We start from the raw sequence: 23,295 nt of genomic DNA on the forward strand, positions 1-23,295 counted from the left end.
AGTTTTCTGAAAATAACCTTCAATGTTGGGCAAAACTTGAGGTTGCTTGCTTCAAACACGATCTGATCACACTTGAGAAGCTTGGATGAAGTGGTTAGCAATGTTTCAAGGCTTTGGATCCTGGAGTTCTTGAATCTCCAACAGTTGAGATTCAAACTCATTTTTCAGATTGAAAATTATCATGTTTCCTTTAGAATGAGAGGGTTTCAATGAGGGGCAAAGCCGGCATGCAAGGTGTGTTTGAAATGAGCTCAGAGGCCATGTATTTATAGCATTTGGGATTGATAATTGCACACTTGAAAATTTGCTAAATTTGGCAATGTGATGCACAAGCTTGTACGGGCGTGTACAGGCCCATGAAGCAATCCATTTTGATCCAATTGCAACTGTACTGAAGTTCAAATGATGCTTGATTGGCAAGGCAATGTGAAATGGATTTTTGGACACTTGATTTCCTCCAATGGTGCAGCTCTGTTAAAGCCATGCGCAGCCTTAGCAAACTTCATCCAAAATGCATGAACTTGGGTTCTTTGGAAACTTAGATCAAGGGGAACAAGTTTGATGTTGAGTGCTTTTTCATTTGAAGCTTGGATCATGGTGAATTTGAAGGTGGAAGTTTGGAAATTTTAACATGTTGAAAAATTTTCTAAGTGTCAAGCCATATATCTCAATATTCCACCTTGCTTAACTTTTTATGTGAGCTTCAATTGAGAAAAGTGTCTTCATAAATGTTGTAGCTATTTCAAAGACCTTAAAAATGGTCACCAATTTCATGTAATTTGGATTTAGAATGATAGAGTTATGCATTTTTTAAGTTTGGAAAAATCACTTGTTCAATGGTATAGGTCAAAAATGACATGTAATGTATCCTCATATCACATGCTCATAAAAGTTGATTTAGCTCTCACTACAAACATAAACGTTTAAGTAGACATATTGAAATTGATTGTTCAACTTGGAAATCTTTCATCTCATAAATATTGAGCAAGTTATGGCCTTGGGAAGTTGACTTTCAAATTAGGGTTTAGACAAAATCACCTATAATGTTTCAACATAGAAAATAATTTTCAAAGAAAAACTAGCTATAGGTCTCAACATGAAAGTTGTTTGGAATGTCATTTTGAGTAAGTCTGATCTTGGAATAATTTTTATATGGTGAAAATTGTAGGAGATAGAGTCTAGGGAGACCCGGTTTTGATCAAATGAATTCATCTGGCCAACCGACATCAACCGACTTGCTAACCTTCAATTCTCTTGACTTTCTTGGCTCATGGTAGATCATATATGCATGAGATGATGAATTTTTAATTGTCCCTTGAGAAATTTGATCACTTGGTGAGATGTATTGTTGGAGAAGTTACTCAAGATACCCAGGTTTCCAAGGCAAATCACCTCCAAACTCTTGAAGAAAACTTGATCAAATATAACATGTAGGGATCAATGTAACTCATATATGATCCTTATAACCATGTGTAGGTCAATCCATGGTTGTGCTCTTTGCCATGAGGGTCTCAAACCCTAGATATGATCTTGATAAATCAATGGGATCATGCCTTACCTACAAAAGAGTTAGGCAAATGCAAAAGACATATTTTTGGTATTTTGGTTAGTAAAATGATAATATACAAGTATGATATAATCACATAATGCTTGGTGATCTCTCCCAAAACAAACCCAATGAGAGAGGGGTAAGGAGGATGCCAAGGTATGATCCCAATGCTAATGCTTATAATGAAATTGCATGAGGGATCTCAGCGTAAAAATTGGAGTCTTACAGTATGCAGTGTGTGGATTGCACTAACACACTCAGAAGTCCTTCAACAACATCAGTAGACAAGATAGGCAGAAGCTTCCCATGATGTTGTTTGAAGTCCAAGGGATCTAATACAAAAGATGTTAGCTTCCTTAGCTCTTTCAAGTCGGGACATCTGAAACTGTACTTCTTAGTGTTCCTTCGTCCACAATCCATGGTCTGAAAATATTTTCAAATAATACCTCAGTTCCTTGAAATTTTCATGTGATGAATGTTATGATGTGCATGAATGCATAAATGCAACAATCACAAATAAGGGATCACACACAAGGCAAGCAAACAAAGGTCAAGGGATGAATCAAGTCTTTATCAAGATCAATAATCCATTTTGGTGGATTATGGTTTACACCTTATCAACACCCAAGTTCCATTGATATTGACAAGACTTGATTGGATCGACCAAGAATCAAGGATTTGTTGTAAGTCACGAGCATGGAGTCTGGGTAAGGACCATCCAAAAGGAGTGAACTAAGGATAATAACCTATAGATCATGTTCTAAAAAGTTCCCAGAGTCTTAATTCCATCTATCGGATATTACAGGTTAAGATGACTGACTCATCATCCCATAATATTCTCAAGAGAAACTCGTCTGAGTGTAGTATCGCGTGACAACTGTTATCAAGTCTACACTCGAACAGTCTCCGCACTACATCCTAAATCGGCCAAGAGGGAGTAAATGTTCTACGGTCCTCAGCTTCTCGGACCCAAATTAGAGATAGTAATGCCTAACCACAAATACTTGTGTGACATTTCCAAATCCAAAAGGGTCTCCACTGAGCAGATGGATCTCAAGCCAACTTGTTAAGGACTACTCCACACAAGTCGAACATGACTATACCATCCTCCTATCTTAATTGCACTCAAGTTTGGGTTAGAACTTATCTCACCACTCAGAGATCACCAAGCACGAAAAGCAAATTATATCATACAAATATACATACATCACATATATACAATTATATACACACACAAAAGTAGGCTAAACCCACTGGAGACTACTCCCCAGCAAAGTCGCCACTTAATTTCTGTAGCAGTAAATTCATGATCATCAAGATATGGGTAAGCAAGACATCAAATAAAAAGAGTCGCCACCGCGCTTTTATTGTTTCCAAGGGAAAGGGAAAAGTACGAACAAAACCCAAAAGTAAGAAGTTTTCAAATCAAAACTAATAAAATGTCAGAGATTACAAGTAAGGGGGTTGGTTACACAGAGGGGAGGTGTTAGCACCCAAAGTGTCCTAGGTACTCCTAGGGATCCCTTTCTTGTGTGCATATATATTTTGGACAAAGTGATGTTTACAAACAAATAGAATGGGGGATGAGAAAAGAATCCATTAGTTATATTTTTGTGTTTGACAAGACCTTCGTACTTGTGCCTACGTACTAACTTAAAAATGAGGCATCAAAATCTCGTAGTTCGTGATACAAATTTCAAAGTGGGTGCATTACTTTTAATAAAAAATTAAGTTTGAAAGGCACCAAGGCCTAAAATGGTTTGAATGAGTTAGTTCTTTTTGGTTTTTTGAAAATTTTAAGTCAAGTATAGTTAAGTTTATTTACATGGTTGATTTAGGAAAAAGAAGTTGGAAAATGCAATGGCATAAGGCCAAAGTTTCTAGTTTGCAAAATGGTCTAATTTTAGAAAATAACAAGTTCAAATAAATAAGTTTTTAAAAGGAGGGAGAGGTTTTGAAATTAAAGAGATGGGGAGGAGATGAAGGGACTAATCCTAGGCACAAATTTAAAAGTTAAGAGTTGAAAAAATCTGACCGACGGGTAGCAATCCAATAGGCAAGAATGCCATATAGAAACCCCAAATTCCCTTGGATATTAGAACAAGCAACAAATAATGCATACAATATTATCTTGAAGAGAAATACATCAAATAAAGATAGCCCCATCCAAGCTTTAGCCATTCCATGATCTCCTTCAAAAAAAATCATGTAACAGATGAATTCCACAAGTCTCTGGTTTAAAATAACAGCTTTGCAATGATCATGTCGCAGATGAACTCAGAGGAATCTTCAATGATGTATCAGATGAAGTTCAAATTGCATGCACTTGGTTACATGACATTTGGCATTGGCCAAGTCCTTCTTTCAAAGGGATGTAGCCTAGATTCTAAGTCCAATCGTTCAAGATCAAACCAACAGTCCACACAATAGTCTTTTAGGTTTTTTTGTTTTTATTTTGTACGTTAATGGCCAAAGACCACACAAACAAGCAAAATATACACAAACAAGATATATCACATAATATGGTCCAAGTGGACAAAGTGAAAAGGCATTAATATAAACAATTAGGATGGTATGAATAATGGCAAATTAATAGAGCTTGAAAATTAAAGTGCATTAAAATAAAGGACTTGAAAATAAATGTTAGTGGTTAATGAATTAGAAGTTTGTATTGTTTTTGCTTTTGCTTTTTAAGTCATTCTTTGGAGAATACTCGACCCACTTATCACAAGCATGGATCCTTGAACCAAGACATCTTCCAAAGTAAGGAAAAAAGGCCAAGTTTCCACACAATACCATGAAAGAGGGGAGACTTACAATCTCACTAACTAGAATGTTATGCCTTTTGTGTTAAAATTTCGTGTTATGTTAAGCAATCGTAATTGGACTTATTTAGAAGTCACAACTATTTAAGGTCGGGCAATAGAATTTTGGTGTTAATGCATGTTAGAGACATAGTATAATGGACTATGCTCATGAAACATACCACACACAAAAAGAATATGCATAAGAGGTGGCCTAAACTCATCCATACTTATGTTGATTTTTCAATAAACTAGCCTTAGGATTTAGAGACATCATAGACCAAATAATATGGATGCATAAAGAAGGGGACTTAGATGAAGAGGGGGGGTGGATCAAAACTCAAATTGGTCAAAGGAGGATTTTTACAAAATTAAGATCATTCATTCATTTTGGGAGATGGAATGTACATTCCATCAATCCCCTAAATCCAATGATCTTAACCTATCAAAGTCAAATCAACCTTGACCAAGGCCTAACAACACAAGTCAAACTTATACAAATCATCAAGATGGCTCAACACAATTATTTGGCATTTATTCAATTTAAAAATACTAAAAATAATGCATTAAATTAAATATGGTTTGTAAAATTCCTAAAACTTCATCAAAACACCAAAGAAATGGCCATGAGATTTATCATAGGTCAAACAAGGTCAAAGGACCTTGGAGAAAAAATTTCCGAATTTTTAGAGACTTAAAAGTATTTTTAAACAATTAAAAATATTCACAAAATCAATTAAATCATGAAAAATATTAATAATGATCCAAAAAATAATTTTAATTCAAAATATGAAAGAGGAATTTATTTAAAAAAATTTAGTGAAACTCTCATATTTTTTGGATCAATATTAAAATTAATATGAATTAATGAAAATCAAATGAATTAAAACAAAAATCAAAAAATCAAAAATAATGTGAGCCACTTGATCTCCCTCATTAATTGAGGTGGCAAATCAAGTGGATGGAAACGCGCGTTCCATGGTGGAACTTAGTCAGCGTGTCACACGCGTGGTAATCAAAACCTACGCCTAAGATTAAAACATTTCAAATGGATCTTGTGGTCTGGAGACTTGCCAACACACCGCCGGAGCCAGAGCTCCGGTGGACCTCACCGGACTGATTCGCCCTCAACCATCACCAAAATAAAATAGGAGGACATGATCTGAAAGAAAAAAATGGCGTAGAGAACGAATCTGACCTCAATTTCAACTAACTCCAAATATCTAAAAACATATGAGGAGTTAAATTTTAAGGTGTGACAACTGAGTTGCTTCGATTTGACCTCAAAGTAACTCAATCTTCTTACCTACATTGGTAGGACTTCAGACAACCAAAGATCCAAGAGAATTGATGAGAATTAAGTGAGAATCGAAGAGAAGAAGTTTTCTGAAATTTACCTTCAATGTTGTGCAGAAATGGATCTTGCTTGCTTCAAACTTGATCTGATCACACTTGAGAAGCTTGCGGGAGAGGTTTGGCAATGGTACAAAGCTTTGGATCCTAGAGTCTCTGAATCTCCAAACAGTAAGATTCAAACTCAATTTTCAAGTTGAAAATTCTCAAGTTTTCCTTTGAATGGTGAGGGTTTCAATTGGGGGGCAAAGCTGGCGCGCAAGGTCTGTTTGAAATGATCTCCAAGGGCCTGTATTTATAGCAATTGGGACTGATATTTGCACACTTGAAAAATTGCTAAATTTGGATATTTCATGCACAAGCTTGCATGGGTGTGTACAGGCCCATGAAGCAATCCAATTTGATCCACTTGCAACTGTTCTGAAGTTCAAATGAGGCTTGTTTGTCAAGGCAATGATATGTGGAGTTTTTGGCATTTGATTTCTTCCAATCATGCAGACCTGTTAAAGCCATGCGCAGCCCTAATAAACTTTATCCAAAATGCATGAACTTGGGTTCTTTGGAAAGCTTAGATCAAGGAGAACAACTTTGATGTTGGACACTTTTTCATTTTGAACTTGGATCATGGTGAATTTTGAGGTGGAAGTTTGGAAATTTCAACATGTTGAAAATTTTTCTAAGTGTCAAGTCATATATCTCAATTTTCCACCTTGCTTAACTTTTTATGTGAGCTTCAAATGAGAAAAGTGTCTTCATCAAAGTTGTAGATACTTCAAAGACCTTAAAAATGGTAACCTATTTCATGTTATTTGGATATAGAATGATAGAGTTATGCATTTTTGAAGTTGAGAAAAATCACTTGTTCAATGGTATAAGTCAAAAATGACCTATAATGTTTCCTCATATCACATGCTCATAAAAGTTGAATTAGCTCTTACTCCAAACATCAAAGTTGAAGTAGACATATTTAATTTAATTGTGAAACTTTTAAATGTTTCATATAATAAAAATTGAGCAAGTTATGGCCTTGGGAAGTTGACTTTCAAATTAGGGTTTAGACAAAATGACCTATAATGTTTCAACATAGAAAATGATTTTCCAAGCAAAACTAGCTCTAGGTATCAACATGAAAGTTGTTTGGAATATCATTTAGACTAACTTTTTGCTTGTAATAATTTTCATATAGTGAAAATTGTAGGAGATAGGGTCTAGGGAGACCCAGCTTTAATCAGATGAATTCATCTGGCTAACCACCATCAACCAACTTGCTAACCTTCAATTCTCTTGACTTTTTAGGCTCGTGGTAGATCATATATGCATAAGATGATCAACTTTGAAGTGTCCCTTGAGAAATTTGATCAATTGGTGAGACAGCTTGTTCGAGAAGTTACTCAAGATACCCAGTCAAACTAGGGTTTCTAAGGCAAATCACCTTCAAACTCTTGAAGAATATTTGATCAATATGACATGTAGAGATTATTGGGATTCATATATGATGCTTTGAGACATTGTTAATCAATCTTTTATTGTGCTCTTAGCCGTGAGGGTCTTAAACCCTAGATGTGAACTTGATAGATCAATGGTGATCATGCTCTACCTACAAAAGAGTTAGGCAAATACAAAGACATATTTTTGGTATTTCGGTTAGTAAAATGATGATATACAAGTATGATACAATCACATGGTGCTTGGTGATCTCTCCCAAAACAAACCCAATGAAAGAGGGGTAAGGAGGATGCCAAGGTATGATCCTAATGCTAATGCATATGATGAAATTGCATGAGGGATCTTAGGGTCAAAATTCGGGTCTTACAAATATGATATAAGTTTCATGATTAACTTCAAGATGTATTATTAAACCTTTCTTCTTGGAGAAAGATCAAATTCTAATTGCAAGGTCATGTGCCAAGAGGAAACATTATAGATCCATTTTGGTCCTCATCATTGAACAAGCAAATTTCCTCAACTTCTAAAATACATAACTCCATCATCCAAGCTCCAAATGGTATCAAATTTGTGATCAAATTGAATAGAATTGAAATAGATACAAGTGTGTAGAAGGAGACAAGTTCATTTTAAGCTCAAATCAAAAGTTATTGAAGGTGGAAAGAAAGATCATTTGACTTATAACTTAGAAAATTTCTAAGTATGTTTGATTCTTCCAACTTCAAGGCCAACTTTCTCCATGTTCCAAGATTCAAATTGAAAAGGTCCCAACATCAAAGTTGTTCCTTATGATGGTATATTTACAAAGATTCCAAGATCACTTCATTTTGGATGAGAATTGGAGGACTTGAACATGAGTTCTGTTCATGGGTTAATTTAGAAAGTTTTGAAGTCCAACTTTGCACAACTTTGCATCGACTCATGTGATGACTTCAACAACCATTTGGCACGAATTGGAGTGGATTACAATCATTAATTGGGCATGAACATGCACCCATTCAACATAATTATTCATCTTTTATTCAAATTTAGAAGGGTGTGGAAATGAAATGTTTGGCCTATAAATTGAAGTGCTTCAACTCAGAATGAGGGAGGAACCTTGCCCCAGCTTTGCTAATCAATCCCATAAACTCAGAATAGAGAGTACCTTGAAGATTTCACTTGAAATCGAGTTTTTGTTCAACTCAAGATTGTTCCTGAGTTGTTTTAAGCTTGAATCGAAGCAACTCAGGTTGGACACCTTGAATTTCATCTCCATTTTTCTGATTATAGAGTGAGAGATGGAATAATTGGAGGTGATATTTATGATCCTTGCATTTTTCTCTTTAAAATGGTATATGATCCATGAATTTCTGAAAACTTTTGATCTGACTAGTCAGGTGACCCTCATCGGAGAAGATGACCGGAGCTAGGGCTCTGGTGGTGTGGTGGCTTGTCCCTCATCCTAGGATCTTCATTCCATGTTTTAATCTGGTTCATTGTTTTTTATTACCAAGCGTGTGATGCATTGACTGAGTGTACATGTGGAGTGCACGCTTGAGGCATTCAGATCTGTCACCTCAATTAATGAGGGATATCTAATGGCCCGTGTTTTTCTGTTTTATTTTAATTTTCTAAAATCATTTTTAAATAGCATTTTCTTCAAAAAATCATTATAATTTCATTTTTTATCCAAAAATTATGGGACCAACACCAAAATTTAACAAATATTTTCCTCTTCCCATTTCTTATATAAAATTAATTTTTGGGTTGAGTTTGATATTTTTAGTGAATTTTATGATTTTTGACTTATTTTAATTGATTTTTAAATACTTCTGACTTTTAAAAAATGACAAAAAAAAATAGTCAATGGTCCTTTGACCTTGTTTGACCTATGATAAATCCCTTGGCCATTTATTTGGTGTTTTGAGGGGGTTTAGGTTTTTGACCTTTTAAAACTTATTTTCTTCATTTTTAAAATTGATTTAAATTGTTTTAATTGATTTATTGCTTTATTGAGCTTTTGTTTTGACTTTGTGTTGACTCTACTTCTGTTTGGCCTTGGTCTTGGTTGAATTGGACTTTGATTTGGTCAATACCATTGGATTTAGGGGGTTGATGAAGTTTGAACTTCATCCCTCAAGATGAATGAATGGTATTAATCAAGTAAGGTTCATCCCTTGACCAATTTGGGATCCTCTTCATTTTCTTTTCTCCATCTTCATCTCATTTCTTCCCCCAATCATTTATTGGCCAATGACTTCTCATGGATCAATAGCTAGTTGATTCATCAATGACCTTGTGTCAGATGAATCAACATGAGCTTGATTGAGATAGGCATATCCCCTCTTATTTTTGTGTGTGGTATGCTTTAGGAACTTGGTATTGATACCTTGTCTCTAGAATGCATTAACACCAACATTATTATTGACCGGCCTCAGATAGTTGTGACTTCTACATAAGTCTAATTACGATTGCTTAACATAGCGCTAAATTTGTCCCAAAGGTAATAACATTTTTGTAAGTGAGATTGTAAGTCTCCTATTTCTCATGGTATTATGTGAAAATTTTGCTCCTTTTTCACTTGTGAGAGCAAGTGGCATACTTATTTATTTTATCCAAGTTGGAGCCCTCCTCATAAATGATGTATATGTTCATTTTTTCATGCTTGTGGGTGAATAGTTGAGTGTTCTCCAAAAAGTGACTAAAACATCCTTTCTTCTTTCACTAACATTTACTAACATCTTATTATATTGACTTTATTTTAGTGTCATTTACTTCATGCTTTTATTTCTTGTTATTTACTATATACTTTTATTTTAGAGTCTCATATCATATTTGTTATTTGCCCATTTGGGTCTATTGTTTATACTTCAGTCATTTTCATTTTGCTCACTTGAGCAATTATATTTATGCTTGTGATTTTGTTTTTGTTTGTGGTCTTAGGACCTTAAAACACTTAATAAAAAACAAAAACCCTAAAAAAATATTGGTGGACTGTTGGATCTCTGTCTGTGACTTGATTTGGACCTATGGACTTAGAGTAGACAACATCCCTGAGATATGGAAGATATTTGCCCAATGCCATTAATTTGAGACCAAGACTTGGCACATGTCATTCATCTGATACAAGCCTTAAGAGACTCTTTTTGGTTTATCTGATACACTCTTTCTTTTTGTCAAAATTGTTATTTTGATCTTATTGTTATCATTTGATGTTTTTCTCTATGAGTATGCTTCAAAGGGTTTTTTTTTATATGATACACGTAAAGGACATTGAAGATTGCTTGCTTTGGAGTGCTTGCTTGGATGTTTGGTTATCTTTATTTGATGCCATTGGATTTCTTATTAATTTCTTGGGTGATTATGGATTTGTTGTTTGCTTGACAATCCAAAGGAAATGGGTTTCTATCTGACACTATTGTCTTGTGGTTGTTTCCCAATGGGTTAGATCTTTTCAACTCTAAACTTTTAAATCTAGTCTAGGATAGTCCCTTCATCTCCTCTTTCTTCTTTAATTTCCAAATCTCCCTCTCATTTTCAAAACTTCTTTACTTGTTATTTTCAACTTATACTTGTTTTAATGAGTAGAAACCTTGGCCTTAGGCCATTGATTTTTAAACCATTTTATTAATCAAACTTGTAAGAAGACTTAATCATATTGACTTTATTTTCAAAAAGACCCAAAAAGAACTAACAATCCCATCTAATCGTTTTGGCCACTTTGTGCATTTTCCTTTTTAACATTTTCAAAATAAAGCATTTATATTTGAGTTATCTTTGGTTGAGATGTAATTCTCCCATTCCATGATATGTTGAGTGTAAGACTTTCCATTTACTAGGGGCTAGTGGCATACTTGTTGATTTAGTCAAAGTTGGAGCCCTCCCTCTTAAATGTTGTAAAGCCCTCGTTATTGGTGAATGTTTGGTCGAGTATTCTCCTATTGATAACAACAGATCTTTAAGATTTTGTTAAAATCAATCCACCCATCTTTGAAATTTTTACCACGAACTACAAGGTTTTGATTCCTCATTTTATGTTGGTACGTAGGCATAAGACTAAAAGTCTTACCAAACACAAAAATGTAAATAATGAATTCTTTTCTCATCCCCTCATTCTATTTGTAAAACAAACGTCTTTTCAACCAAAACAAATGCACACAAGAAGGGCTCCCTAGGAGTACCTAAGACACTTTGGGTGTTAATACCTTCCCTCTGTGTAACCAACCCCCTTACCTGTAATCTCTAACATTTTATTAGTTTTTATTTAAAAACTTCTTATCTTTGGGTTTTGTTTGTACTTTCTCCCTTTTCCTTTGGAAATAATAAAAGCGCGATGGTGACTCTGGTTTTATTGATGTTGAGTTAACCAATAGCTCAGTGGTCATGAATTTACCGTTACATCTCCAACTTGGATAAAGATCAACAAGTATGCCACTAGCTCTCTAGGATGGAAAAGAATTATCAGTAATACTATGGGGATGAGAGAATTATATCTCAACTATGGAAATGACTCATGTCTAAACTTTTGAGAAAAGTTTAAAAGAAAAAGTACACAAAGGGAACAAAAATGATTTAAATGAGTTATGCATTTTTTGTCTTTTTTTTTAAATTGGTCTGAATATACTTAAAATGTATTAGCATTTATTAAGAAAAAGGTTTTGAAAATCACTTGACAAAAGTCAAGGTTTATTGAAAAAGTGGTTCAAGTTTAAAACAAGAAGGTTTTGGAAAAAAGAGAGAAGATATTGAAAATTAAAGAAGCAGAGGAGAAGAAGAGACTATCCTAGAGCATAAAGTAAAAGCTAGGGAGGAAAGATCTAACCAAGAGATAGCAAGATTTATGACATAAGTCAAGCAATAATTCTCACCTTTGGATTAAGCCTCAAGCAAGCCAAATAAGCAAAGAATAAATCATGCATCAGATGAAACCAGCGTAACCAAGCCAAGTCTTCAAGAGAAGTCTAAAGTCAAAGGTATCAGATGAATCCCAAGGTCTCAAAATCACAAACTCCCAAAGTAAGGGTCAAGGTCCTAGTTCTAAGTCCATAACTCCACAACAATGCTAAGGATAGTAACCACAAGTCCATGAATCCAGATAACCAAGTTATTTTTTAGGGGGGTTCTCCTTTATTAATATCTTTAAAAGAAAAATAAACCCAAATGGAAAAAGAGTAAAAGAGCATAAACATAAACAATATAATATGAGATGCTAAAATAAAATCATAAAGTATATGACAAAAGGATAAAGAACATAAGATAAATGATATTAAAGGAAAATTAATGCAATAATATGTTAGTAAAGGATGTTATTAATCAAAAAGGGAAAGGCAATTTGTCATTTTTTGGAGAACACTCAACTATTCACCCACAAGCATGAAAATATGGACCTTTATATCACCATGAAAAGGGCTCAAACTTGGATAAGATCAACAAGTGTGCCACTAGCTCTCATAAGTGAAAAGGAAGCAATATTTTCACACAATACCATGAGTAGTTAGAGACTTACAATCTCACTTATGAAAATGACTTGTTTTCGGGATAAATTTAGCTCTATGTTAAGCAATTGTAATTGGAATTAATGTAGAAGTCACGACTATCTGAGGCTAGACAATAATAATATTTATGTTAATGCATGCTAGATAAATGATATGTAAGTCATTCTCCTAAAGCTATGACAAAAAAAAAGAATTGATCAAGCACAAAGGCTAGGAGAGTGGTCCATTACATCAATCCATACTTCATAGTACTTAGGACAAACTTATGCATCATTCTAAAGTATCTTAAATTATCTATGAGGTAGATTTGAAAAGATGAAAGTTCATCAAGCACCAATCCATACATCATGAATAAGATGGACACAAGCCATCCAATTTATCAAAAGAGGAAAAAGAAAGAGATGAAGAAGAAGAGGACAAGAGAGATCACACCCAAATTGGATCAAAGGTTTGATCAAGTCATCATCATAATCAATCATCCATTTTGGTGGATTAGGGTTTTCACCCCATCAACACCCAATATCCATTGATTTTGATGAGACCTATGATCAAAACAACCATGATCCAAGGCCAACAGAGGTCAACAAAGGTCAAACAAATATAAAATGCAATAAAATAAAATAAGGTGCATCAAAAACATTTTTAAAATAAACTTTAAAAGGGAAATAAAAGAGAAAATCCATAAATTCCTTCAAAACACAAATAAATAGCAAGAAAGATTATGGAAGGTTAGAAATAAAATAAGAAGCATATAATAAACTTTTCAGAATCTTAAAATGCATAAAAGTATTTTCAAACCAATTAAAACAAAGGAGAAAATAGAAAATTCAAGAAAAATAGAAAATCAAGAAAATAAAATGTTGAAAAATAAAAATCATATCAAGAAAAATAAAATAGATTTTAGAAATTATTTTGGTATTTTTTGGGTTTAAAATGAATTTTCTATGAATTTTAAAATAAAATACAATTTAAAAGAAAAAGAAAAGAAAAAAATCAGAAAAAACACGGAGCGTTGGATTTGGCTTCATTAATTGACGTGGCAGATCAATAATCGTAAGGTTGGGACGCACGATGGAAATTAGCAAAAATAAAAGACGGGATCTATTTCAAATTGGACCAAACAAGACATTTCAAGTGTCTAACGTGTCTCCAAACTCATATGACCTGAGATAAACTTCAGTCGTCTTCCCCGATGATCCCTCACCGGAGTTTCATCGTTTGGTAAATTCGGAACACGAGACCACCACCAATGTGATCGCCTTTTCATCATGAATTCAACCTCATACTCTAAATTCATTTATCTAAACTGAGCATGGGGAATTTTAGAGAAGTTTTAGAAGCAATAAAGCCATGAAAAATAAAATTAAATGATGAACACGATCAATCAACACCAGATAAGTTAGGGGAAAGCATCAGAGAGTGAATAACTACATTGTGGTAACTTGTTTGAGTTTAAATGATGCTCAGATCTACCTTGTCCAAATGGTCATTAGAAGTTAATGAAGCTCGAGCTGGTTAGAGCATTTTAGGAGGTCTTCGAGCTTGAGAATTGTTGCAAAAGCTTTAGAGAAGACCGAAGGTGCTAATGCAATCAAGAAATTTGATTGAAACAAGATGGAATTCAAAACACGATAATTGAATTTTCTGGAGAAAATTTAAATTGAAGCAGGGATTTCTTGGCTCTCAAAGCTTGAAAATGAATGCAATAGCTTCCTCTATTTATAGGGAATGTGTTTAGATCCAAATACATGTGGAATCAAGCTTAATTCTTGCAAAATGAATTTGATCAGAATGTGTGGAAAGTGTGACTTGCAATCCATCAAAAGTCATCCAAATCATGTGTTTCAAGGGTCAATTAACTCCTTGAGACTTGATTAAACATGTTTAGGTCCAAAACGCATGGTAATTTGGCTTTAAATTGAGAATTGGTGAAGTTCAAATTCAGACCATAGTGATTTCTTCAGTTCCAATTCACCATGTTCAACTCAATGGGGCATCTTGCTCGGGAGGCTTTTTGATCCCATTCTTTTTGTAATGTGTTGAAATCATATCAAAGACTACAATGTACCAAGAAAGTTTGAAGTTGGATGCTTGAGCATAAAGTTATGGCATGCTGAAGTTGGCACGAAAAACTGGTCATGTAACTTAGAAAATTCTAAGTCTTAAATGGCTGAAAATGACCTATAATGTTCCAAAGAATTCTATGGCCTTCGAAGCATAATTTGACATTGATCCTTGAAGAAAACTTATAGAGTGCATCACAAATGATATTGTGCAAAAATAATAAACCTCAAATATTAATAATTGAAGAAGCCATGAATCTTGAAAGTTGAAAAAAAGTCACTTGAAAATAGGTCAAATTTCATTAAGTCCACAAATGACCTATAATGTCTTCAAAATTTTGATGATCCTCCAAGCATAATTGGATACTTTCATGTAAAGAGAAGTTGTTTAGGATAATGATAAGACTCGTGCAAAAAGAATCATTCAAAAATGTTTAGAATTGAAGGAGTTGTGATCCATGGAACTTTGACTTCAAATATTGACTTTCTGGTCAAACCTCTTGGAATAAACTTGTGTACTTGAACTTTTCTTGAATTTCAAGGTACATGTATGATCATATGAACTCAAAATAATATGTACTTGAATGTATTTTGATTTAATTGCTCAAAGTTTGAGGTAACTTGTTGAAGAAGGTGTGGAAATAAACACATGAACCTTTGAATTTTCTTGAGAAATAAACCATAAAACTTTGCGATGCTCTTGATTCAAATAAGATTTAAAGGTGCTTGAGAACCTTATAGATCATTATTGAGATATAAGCCCCTTGATAATCAATGGTTGAGCCCACTTTGACTTGAGGAATCAACAAATCCCTAGCTGAGAAGCCATGTTTGATACTCTTAATTGAAATGCCCTACTTTGCACAATAAACTTAAAGAAAACAAAACATATTTTTCTATTTTGATTATTGGTTAGATAAGCAATGAACATATGAACACAAAAGGTAAAACACCAATAAAGAGGTGCTTGATGATCCCTGCAAAAGGCAAGCCCCAAAGATGAGAGGAGAGGACCAAGATGTGATCTTGTTTGTATGCAAGGATGCAAATGGTATGTGGGATCTTAGGGTTAAAAATTAGGGTATGACAATCTTCATATCAAATGCATCCATATCATATATGGCATCAATATAATTATCGTAGATCCAGAGTTTATGGTTATTTATACCTAACTAAACTAGGGTTTACATAACGATCAAGCCCTAGAGAATGTACAATCAATGTGAAAAGCCCATCATTTAGAATCAAGGGGTGAAATCCTAATTCTAGGTGCTTGATACTTAGGAGTTAACACCATGGTGTTCACTCAACCCAAAACCCTAAATTCTTGACACAGGTACTCTTGGAACATGGGGTTGACTTTATGAGTGGTGTTTGATCACCAAACCCTAACCTTGGGGACATGTGTTGGAGATTTGATTGTGGAGCATTGGTGCTTAGTTTAAGGTCCTTGATTAGATGGTTGGCATCTTGAAACCCTAATCTTAGATACTTGGAATTTTTGGACCATGTTGGTTTGAATTTTGGTCTTTTGGTTGACTAAAACCCTAATTCATTGAAGGTTGGTTCTTTATCATTATGTCATGCCTCATGAATTATCAAGTTTGCTTTGTTCGTCAAGTTGACCATGGGATCGACATGCTTATATGCTTGATGATTCATATGACCCAAGGCCTTGGTTCAATATTTCATTCAAGTTGCATTCTATTTATATTCAAGTCCATTGATCCTAGGCTCATGGTGCATTCAAAGTCCTTGGTCCATGCTTCATAGGTCCATTGGCTCATGATCTCCTAGTTTGTTGATTTCTTTGTTTCATAGTGCATTTTAGTCCATTGTTCACAGGGTTCATTATGAATTGTTAGTCCATTAACCTATAACTCAAGTTGCATTCATAGTCCATAAATCTTTGATTCAAGGTGCACTATCCTAGTCCATTGGTCCATTTGTCCTCATGCATTCATAGTCCTTCAATGTTTTTAATCAATTAAGTTCATTCATGATTCATTTAAAGATTGTTTCAAATAAAGAATTGTTTCTTTAAATCATTTCTATTAAAAATAAATGGTCATCCATTCATTCAAGCATCATTTACATTGTCCATACAAAAGAAAATACAAAAAAATACATTTTTTTACAAAAGTAGACTTTTGGTCAACTAGTTGACCAAAGTCAGCTAACCTATTTTTACATTACCTAACCCTAATGCTCATTATATCTTCATTATTGCACCTTTCCATGTGATTCCATGACCAATTTCATCATGAACAAGAAAGCGGCTTTTTTGCATCAAGTTTGGTCATGCCTTGAATTTTCAAGGGCCATGCCTTAAAACCATGTTGTGTTGGCCCTGCACTTAACACAAAAGCAAAGATGCATAAGTAACCTTGTTAACCAAACAAAACATTTAACCTACCATGATGCATCATTCAAAGCATTAAGCATGTTAACCAAAACAGGGTTAAACATGAGAACAAACAATGCAATGCAAGAATCAGTCCAACAACCCTAGCAATCTGAAGCATTCATGTCATTACATCATCAACAACCATAGAATAAACATTTTAATCATTCCATACTACAATACATGACATCCCTAGCAACATAACATAGCAGCAGACCATTAACCATACACCATCAAATCATTTAGCATCACATATGCAAGCATAATGATATAAAGCGTTCTCGGTGTGACCAAATCCCTATAAGATAACAGAAATCAAAATCATGGGCAGAACAAGCGTAATGATAGAAAGCATTCTCAGTGTGACCAAATCCTTATACAATATGCTCAGTCGCAACCATACCTTGTCCAGTAAGGAGACAATGTGCCAAAAGAAATATCACCTGTTGTTTTCCCTATGGCCCAAAGTATAATCCCAATGCTTCTTGTGCATTTCACATCGGCTATATTAGGGCATCCCGGTGGACTGCAAACTCAAAAGATTAGTCACGGCAAAAATAAGGGAAAGCAAAAAAAAACAAAAGAAGAGAGGATAAGTAAAAAATTCCTCAGGAAGAAAAAATCTATATGGCTATAAATAAAGCAAAGTGTGAGCGATTGTCGCTCTAAACCTCATTGGTTCCATAACCATCACTACTACGATCCAAAATCCTTTTTGAAAGGTGAACGCTCATATCGAGCTAACTGAACATATGACTGGAGAATATCAAGGAGAACGGGTGGGTTAGAATAGGTTTTGAGATTTATGTCTTTTCTTGCTGAAACCGTGAACCAAGCCATGTTTCAACCCTTAAAAGGCCTAATTGAAGCAGGGTTTATTTAGAAATCATACTAAAGTTAACTCACGTCAAAGCTGAATCCAAAATATTTGCTTGTCATTTGTATTGGTACTGGCATTCTAACTACTGATTTGTTCACTACATGTCATAATCTTAGTGAACATACTTGGATTTCAAAACTGACATGAGCATGACATTACAATTATCATTTTTAAAATGAGAATGTTTACTTGCGAACAGGTACTTGACATCAAGAAAACTTATATAATGGGGAGAATGAACATTCCTTTAATCTCCGAAGCACAAATCTCTTTATTGTTCAGTCAATCTGGAGCAATTACGTTGAGGTTTGACCAATCTCTCTGAGATCTGACAAACAAGGGCAAAATTACTTCAAGGCTCGTCTGAGGCAGGCTACCTCAAGAGCACGAGAAGTCAAACACTCCCTGAACTATTTAATTAGAGGCATACAGTTAAAAGACACTAGGGTGAGCCATATTGAGATGTTCTGATAACAAGATTATTTCATAACTTGTGACTGGGGAAATTCATGCAGATATCCAGCGGATTAGGGCATAGGCAAGCCACGAAGGTACAAGCTCTCTCCATGTTTCAAATTAAGTGTAGAGGTGTGATAACAATTGTTAAGTCTGGAGTAGATGTCGTAGAATTACGTCTTTGTAACCTTTATCATATCCTTAAAGCCCCCACCTCCCACCACAGGAATATTTGGTTAACCATTGCACAAATCATTATCACGCATTAATCACGTCCCTTCACTTATGCATATCATTCATCTGGCATAACATGAAGCCTTGTCATATAAACCAGAAAAGCCAAAGCCCAATATCATTGGCACTTTCAAACCCCCAAACTTTCTTGGTACTTTTTAAAGCCTAGTCTTGTTTGGCACCTCTCTTGAAAACCCAGCTTGTCTGGCACCTTTTACAACCTAGCTTGCTAAGTACCCTTTTGTTTCCAACCTTCACAGTTGATGATCCTTTCTTTTCCAACCTTCACGGTTGATGATCCTCTTGTTTTCAACCTTCACGATTGATGATCCTTTTTTTCCAACCTTCATGGTTGATGATGCTCTTGTTTCCAACATTCATGTTTGAGGATCCTTTCTTTCCAACCTTCATGGTCGATGATCTTTGTTTCCAACCTTCATGGTCGATGACCCATGTTTCTAACCTCCATGGTTGATGACCCTTTTTCCTACCTGCACGGTTGATTATTCTTTGTTTCCAACCTTCATGTTTGATGACCTCTGTTTCCAACCTTCATGGTTAATGACCTTTATTTCCAACCTCCATGGTTGATGGATTTTGTTTCCAACCTCCATGATTGATGATCTTTTTTCCATCCTTCATGGTTGATGATCCTCTTGTTTCTAACCTTCATGGTTAATGATCCCTTTTTATTTCCATCCTTCATGGTTGATGACCTTTATTTCCAACCTTCATGGTTGATGACCTTGTTTCCAACCTTCATGGTTAACGATCCTTAATCTTTTTCCAACCTTCCTCGTTGATGACCTTCTTTCCAATCTTTGTATTGATGATTTACCTCTAGCTGTGAGTGTATTCTAAAACTTTCTTATTTAACTTCTGGGCTCCTTGACTTAATTAGTTGCCATATAAGAGCCAGAGTCTAACCACATTGATATATAGCGTACATGGCGTCATGCATCATGGAAAAAAATCAAACATACATTGCATACATATCATGATTTTCCTTTGCGATTGATATATTTCCCCACAAAGTATTTCAATCAACCCCCAATAGACGAGCCTACAAAAGTCTACTTGCCATTCCATATTCTAAATACACTTACCTTCCTCACATTACATACATTCTCAATGGGCAAATTTTGGGGATATTTTTGTATTTAATCCTCTTCTAACTTAAATACACGAAAAGATGTCACAATTTTCTTAGTCATGTTTAAGATGATTAAATAGGGGCATATGTCATACCCTAAAATTTTCCCTCTCATTTTCACTTTTCATATAGCCTTTGGCTTGAGATTCATCTACACACATTCATATTAAATGCATCTATATCATCTAAGGCATCAACATAATCATCATAGATTCAAAGTTTATGGTTATTTATACCTAACCAAATTAGGGTTTGCTTGAGGATCAAGCCCTAGAGAATGTACAGTAAATATGAAAAGTCCATCATTTGGAATCAATGGGTGAAACCCTAATTCTAGGTGATTGAGACCTTGGAGTCTACATCATGTTGTTCACGCAACCCAAAAACCTAAATTATTGACTTTGGTACTCTTGGAACATGGGGTTGACCTTATAAGTGTTGTTTGGTCACCAGACCTTAATCTTGGGGCCATGTGTTGGAGATTTGATTATGGAGCATTTTTGCTTGGTTTAAGGTCCTTGATTAGATGGTTGGCATCTTGAAACCCTAATCATGGATACTTGGAATTTGGGGACCATGTTGGTTTGACTTTTGGTCTTGTTATTGACTAAAACCCTAATTCATTGAACTTTTGTTCTTGATCATTATGTTATGCATCATCAATCATCAAGTTTTCTTTGTTCATTAAGTTGACCATGGGATCTACATGCCTATATGCTTGATGATCCATCTGATCCAAGTTCTTGGTTCAAGCTTTCATTCAAGTTTCATTCTATTTCCATTCAATTCCATTGATCATAGGCTCATGGTGCATTCAAAGTCCTTGGTCCATTCTTCATAGGTTCATTGGCTCATGATCTCCTAGTTTATTGATTTCATTGTTTCATAGTTCCTTCTAGTCCATTGTTCTCAGGGTTCATTATGCATCCTGAGTCCATTAACCTATGATTCAAGTTGCATTCATAGTCCATAAATATTTGATTTAAGGTGCATTGTCCTAGTCCATTAGTCCATGTGTCCTCATACATTCATAATTCTTCAATGTTTTTAATCCATTAAGTTCATTCATGATTCATTTCAAGATTCATTCAAATAAGGCATTGATCCTTTAAATCATTTATATTCAAAATAAATGTTCACCCATTCATTCAAGCATCATTTATATTGTCCATACAAAAGAAAATACAAAAAAAAATACATTTTTTACAAAAGATTACTTTTGGTCAACTGTTGACTTTTTGGTCAACCAGTTGACCAAAGTCAACTAAATTATTTTTACATGACCTAACCCTAATGCTCATTGCATCTTTATTCTTGCACCTTTCCATGTGATTCCATGACCAATTTTTTCATGAACAAGAAAGCCACTTTTTGCATCAAGTTTGGTCATGCCTTGAATGTTCAAGTGCCATGCCTTGAAACCATGCTATGTCAGCCCTGCACTTGACATTGTATAATTAACCTTGTTAAAGCAAACATTCAGCCTACCATGATGCATCATTCAAAGCATTAAGCATGTCAACAAAAACAAGGGTCAAACATGAGAGCAAACAATGCAATGTAAGAATCAATCCAACAGCCCTAGTAATCTCAAGCATTATTACATTATAAACAACCATAGCATAAACAATTTAACCATTCCATACTACAATACATGACATATCTAGGAACATAACATAGCAGTAGACCATTAACCATACACAAGCAAATCATTTAGCATCATATATGCAAGACAATTCATCAAACCAAGCGAAGGTCATCACAACCACAATGAAACATGGCAATATAATTTAATAGTCCTAACACAAGAAGCTATGAGGGTCATCTAGAATTGGATTGTACAACATGCATATTGTCATACCCAAAAGTTATCCTTCCCCTTTTCATTTTTATCTAGCCTTTGACTTGAGAATCATCCATGCTCATTCATGCCTCATTCATGTGCATCAATCATCCATGATAACACTTGCTAATAATCATCATAGATTCAAATTCATGGTTAACCAAAGTTAAGGTTTGCTTGCGGATCAAGCCATGGAGATATGGCATGGCTCTTCATTTGGAATCATTTGGGGTGAAACCCTAATTTCTTGATCTTTGGGACATGGATTCAAGGAGACTACAACTTAGCATTCATTTGTGCATTGGCATTCACCTGTGCATCAAAACCCTAATTCTTGATTGTGTTACTATGTGATCTTGTGATTGACTGTTGAGCATTTGTTTGATCATACAAACCCTAATTATGGGCCCATGTGTTGGGCTATATATTGTGGAGCTTCACTCTTGGTATTTGTGTGCCATCTGAGGTTGAATTTTGATCAGGGAATTGACTGAAACCCTAGCTCATTAGGTAGTGGTTATTGGTCATCTTGTCATGCATCATTAGCCATTAAGCTTGCTATTATGCATGAGATTCATTCATGTAACCTACGTGTACTCTTGTTTGATATGTCATCTGGTTCAAGGTTTGGTCATTGCTTCCATCCATATGGGGTTATCAAGATCATCAGTCCTTGGTCATTGGTTCTTGGATCCGTGCTTTCATTAGCCTTTGGTCTTTGATCCTGAAAAGTATACTTTATAACTTTCATTGTCTAGATGTTTCGCCTTTTGATCTTTGTTCCATTCAGGTTTATTCAATCATGGTATGCATTCATTATTCATTTCCCATTCAAGTTGGTTATAGTTCTTAGTTCTTGTGCTTGGTTCATTGTCCAAAGTTATTTTTTATACAATATCATTCAATATTCATTAAAATCAATACGGTTCTTGTTGAGTATAACGGATGTGAGGGATGCTAATAGCTTCCCCTTGCATAACTGACTTCCTTACCCTTTTTTCTCTTCCCTGGGGTTTTATTGATGTTTTCCCTTTCCTTCGGGAATAAATAAAGTTCAATGGCGATTCAGTTGTATCTTCGAGCGTGCAATGCACTCAGGTATTTTTCGTGTAGCTTCAGTATGGTTGAAGTTAGTTATTGTGTATGTTGTGTATGTTGTGTATAAATTATGTGCTACATGAATGTGGATCATAATAATGTATACATGTTGCAAGTGTTTGTGATATGAAGCACGTTTAATTATGCAAACTCGTTATTCTTGTTGTAATAGTTATTGAAAGAATTCAATGTCAATGTGTTATAGTTAGCTTGATGCAACTGTTACATATTCAGTTAGAATTAGTGTTGATGTTAAAGTTTGATTAGCTTGGTTAAAAATGTTAAATTGCAGTTAGGATATAGTTAGTATTTGTTTGAATTAGTCATTGTAGTTAGTGAAGATTAATGGAAGTTAGTTGTATGTTAATTATAGTGGTTGTGAATCAATTATGTGAACTAGACCTAACCTGCAGTAAGAGATTCAGTTAGTTAGTTAAGGGTTGTCACTTAGTTGGAATTGGTTATGAGATGTAAGTCCTATTATGAAGTATGTTGAATGTGGTGAATTATTATGGTAGCTATGTGATTGTGATAT

The sequence above is a fragment of the Lathyrus oleraceus genome, chromosome 7 (assembly GCF_024323335.1).
Source record: "Lathyrus oleraceus cultivar Zhongwan6 chromosome 7, CAAS_Psat_ZW6_1.0, whole genome shotgun sequence".
In the NCBI taxonomy this organism is placed as follows: Eukaryota; Viridiplantae; Streptophyta; class Magnoliopsida; order Fabales; family Fabaceae; genus Lathyrus; species Lathyrus oleraceus.